We start from the raw sequence: 5,000 nt of genomic DNA on the forward strand, positions 1-5,000 counted from the left end.
GTGGAAGAAATGAATATGAAATGGTGGAAGAACTGGATATGAAATGGTGGAAGAAGTGGATATGAAATGGTGGAAGAACTGGATATGAAATGGTGGAAGAAGTGGATATGAAATGGTGAAAGAAGTGGATATGAAATGGTGGAAGAAGTTGACATGAAATGGTGGAAGAAGTGGATATGAAATGGTGGAAGAAGTGGATATGAAATGGTGGAAGAACTGGATATGAAATGGTGGAAGAAGTGGATATGAAATGGTGGAAGAACTGGATATGAAATGGTGGAAGAAGTTGACATGAAATGGTGGAAGAAGTGGATATGAAATGGTGGAAGAACTGGATATGAAATAGTGGAAGAACTGGATATGAAATGGTGGAAGAAATGAATATGAAATGGTGGAAGAACTGGATATGAAATGGTGGAAGAAGTGGATATGAAATGGTGGAAGAACTGGATATGAAATGGTGGAAGAAGTGGATATGAAATGGTGAAAGAAGTGGATATGAAATGGTGGAAGAAGTTGACATGAAATGGTGGAAGAAGTGGATATGAAATGGTGGAAGAAGTGGATATGAAATGGTGGAAGAACTGGATATGAAATGGTGGAAGAAGTGGATATGAAATGGTGGAAGAACTGGATATGAAATGGTGGAAGAAGTGGATATGAAATGGTGGAAGAACTGGATATGAAATGGTGGAAGAAGTGGATATGAAATGGTGGAAAAACTGGATATGAAATGGTGGAAGAAGTTGATATGAAATGGTGAAAGAAGTGGATATGAAATGGTGGAAGAAGTTGATATGAAATGGTGAAAGAAGTGGATATGAAATGGTGGAAGAAGTTGACATGAAATGGTGGAAGAAGTGGATATGAAATGGTGGAAGAACTGGATATGAAATAGTGGAAGAACTGGATATGAAATGGTGGAAGAAATGAATATGAAATGGTGGAAGAACTGGATATGAAATGGTAGAGGAAATGTTAGGGGGTACCGTAATATTCTGGAAAATATGAATAATGAATGGAGAGATGCCTACAAATAACACCCTCGCGTGCTCTAGAAATAATACATAAGCAATTCCACGAACTTTTAAATTTTATAAAATGTCTAACGCTTTTCTTTGCTGTAGAATAAAAACTTCAGTTCGAGGAACACAATTTGTGGTTTGTGTATTTTTTTTACATAAATCCTTTTCCCTTTTAATGGGTTGGTTTCCGAAAAGTTCAGCTAAAATTTAAGTATCTTAGCATGCCCATAGATTGAATTTGCGAGTATCATTCGCTTTTCATGACTCTACAAAATGTTGGTACCAATTTATGTGTGTGTATATATATAAATAAATATATATATGTATATATATATATATATATATATATATATATATATGTATGTATGTATGTATAAAGTATATAAATATATATATACATATATATATATATATATATATATATATATATATATATGTATGTATAAAGTATATATATATATATATATATATATATATATATATATATATATATAAATGTGTGTGTGGATATATCTCTATCTATATAAACATATTATCCTTTTCATGACAGCCCAAGCTGAAACCAATAAGGACTAACAATAAAAGGAATGAAATATAATAGACGCATATCCAAATCATAATGATAACAAAATAATCATGATTAAATACAGAGAGAAGGACAGCAATGATGGTTTTGAAAATGAAGATGGGAGATAAATCTATAGGAAAAGATAAGAAAAGGGAACCTTTTGATAAACCCACAGGCATCCTTTGACCATTCACAAAGCCTCAAAACAAGGAAAGTAACAAATCGACAGAAAAAATGTCTAGAGTACCCTCAAAGAGGGAACTCTAACCCAAGACAGTAGAAAACAATGGTACTGAGGCTATGACAATAGAAAAGAAAAACGATTTGATTTTGTAGTGTCCTTCTACGAGAAGAGATACTTACTGAGGCTCTGGAGTCTCTTCAACCCATATCATGTGGACAAATAAGCACTCAATAGTCAGAGTAGCTACCCAATTACGTGGGATATTTCAGACTATTTGGTGTAAATGTAAAAAACAAGTTAAGAGCCATACAATGAGAATAATTTGGCTTCAAATTACCTGACTATAGCCATCTAAGTCTGTTGTAACTCCAATGGCGGTGTCTCATCGGGTGGTTTGGTATCTTGGCCAGCCGGAAGCCTACGCCTTTTGGAGCCTTCCTCTGCAAGTAAAAGGAGCAGGTGTTTGGTGTGTACTGTTTAAATACGAGTACTCACACATACAAACATATACACACACTTATATATGAATATAAATGTATATATATATATATATATATATGTATATATATATATATATGTAAATAAGATATATATATATATATATATATATATATATATATATATATGTATATATACTATATATATACAGTATATGTGTGTGTGTGCATGTGCACATATTAGTTTTTGTACTTGCATGAGCGTATACGATTTGCATGCTTATATCCACACTTCTCTATTTGCAAAGCAGTGATTGGGTTTGAGTAATTTTCAGCGGAAGACGGCTACTAATATATTTTCCCATCACTACAAAATATGTATTTTCTTCCTACAAAGTCTTGACTAAAATAAAAAAAAAGCAATATAGATCTCTCCCCTATAAAGAAAATATTAACCAAACTCCTAGAGTCTGGAATATAATATGTTGCTACGCGAACCTTCCTCTGAGGCATTTCAGGTGAAGCAAGTTGGAATATGCCTCTCCTTCCTCTTGGCCAATCAGCTTTAATTGAGACAGGTATGTGCTTCAGGTAGTTCGGAAAATGTCCTTTTCTCCATTTTCTCCGTACTGGCATCAAATATGGAACATAGCAGGTACGGGGGGCAGGGAACCCATGTCTCTAAGACCACCCACTCTCTCTCTCTCTCTCTCTCTCTCTCTCTCTCTCTCTCTCTCTCTCTCTCTCTCTCTTTTTATACACCTGCGTAGGTGTTTACAAATCTGATGATGGCGGCTTAAACCGCCAACAGACGGAACGCGAAGAGAGGAACATGGAACCTACGAGAGTCTCAGGCCATCTAAATAGATTCCTGCTATTCAGGTGTTTGAAGAATCATTTTATATTCCTTTAGAAAAAATCAAAGAGGATCTTTGATTACTAGCAAGCTCATATAAACCGACAAGGTATGTTTTCAAGATCATTCGATGATGTTTGCGTCGGGCAAAGCCTGGTATGAAGGGTTTCCTACGCAAGGAGAAAGAGTTTGATAGTAATATTACATTCGGTGAATTCAAGAGCGGATTTATAAAAAAGGTATGAATAGCGGTGCTTGTATTTCGCTGATGAAATACCTTCTCTCTCTCTCTCTCTCTCTCTCTCTCTCTCTCTCTCTCTCTCTCTCTCTCTCTCTCTCTCTCTCTCTCTCTCGCGAGCAATGTAAGAGCTATAGGAAGAAGCACCGATATTACCTATTTTTATGTTTTTTTTTTTTTCTGGAATTATGATGAAATGATAAGATAGATTAATAGTCATTTAATTCATCCCTGTAACCTGTCGCTGTGTCAATAATTACAAAAACTTTAAGATTTGTATTCTTTAATGATAAATCTTGGATGGTGAATACGAACACTATCTGTTTTAATGTTGTTGATTATTTTAAGACATTCTATTCTAATTTTTCATTACTTCTTATATCGTTTATTTATTTCCTTGTTTCCTTTCGTCACTGGGTTATTTTTCCCTGTTGGAGCCCTTGGCCTTATAGCATCTTGTTTTTCCAACTAGGGTTGCAGCTTTGCCAGTAATAATAATAATAATAATAATAATAATATGATGATGATGATGATGATAATGATAATAATAATAATAAAAGAGTAAGCCTACACCTGGAGTAGTTTTAAGATTTCAGCGTAATGTCTGTAAAGACAATAGAGGGATTTTTTCACAAATATATATCACTATTGTTGGTGAAATCAGTAACTGACTTTACAGAGACTCAAATGATGTACTTACTGGGCCACATTGAGGCAAGCCAGCCACTGGAGTGAATGCAATTCGAGTGAAATTCGTCTAATTCCATATTACTTTAGATTTGTTAATGGGGAACCTCTACAAAGGTTTGAAAATTGTTTCCACTGAATGTTATTCATTCAGTTGAAATCTTTGACCCTTTTGTGCTATTTTCATTGTATTGTATTCGAAAAATAATAAAGTCGGCATTTTGAATGAATGAGAGAAAGTAGAGAATAAATTCAAGGAAAATCAATTAATTCTAAACACTCGTAATGAGTCATCATCATCATCTCCTCTTACATCTATTGACGCAAAGGGCCTCGGTTAGATATCACCAATCGTCTCTATATCTTGAGCTCTTAAATCTAAACTTCTCCATTTATCATCTCCTACTTCGCGCTACATAGTCCTCAGCCATGTAAGCCTGGGTCTTCCAACTCTTCTAGTGCCTTGTGGAGTACAATAGAAAGTTTGGTAAACTAATTTCTCTTGGGGAGTGCAAAGAGTATGCCCAAACCATCTCCATCTACCCCTCACCATGATCTCATCCGCATATGGCACTCTAGTAATCTCTCTTATAGTTTCATTTCTAATCCTGTCCTGCCATTTAACTCCCAATATTCTTGTGAGGGCTTGGTTCTCAAATCTACTAAACCTGTTGGATAATGCTTCATTGCTATACCACGCCTCATGTCCATACAGTAACACCGATCTCACTAAACTGATATATAGCCTATGTTTATATGTAAATTCAAACGACCTGATTTTCAAATTATTCTTAACCAAGCTATTGTCTGATTTCCTTTTTTCAGTCTTTCATTAAACGAAAGATCCTGTATTAGATATCATAGTTACTAAACATTTAAATGATTCCACCTCATTATTCCTTTCTCCTTCTAAAGATATTCCATCTTCCATAGCATATTCCGTTCTCATTATCTCTATCTTTCTTCTATTCATTTAGCACCCACCCTCATGTGATATTTTATGCA

Source organism: Palaemon carinicauda, chromosome 37, assembly GCF_036898095.1.
Source record: "Palaemon carinicauda isolate YSFRI2023 chromosome 37, ASM3689809v2, whole genome shotgun sequence".
NCBI lineage: Eukaryota > Metazoa > Arthropoda > Malacostraca > Decapoda > Palaemonidae > Palaemon > Palaemon carinicauda.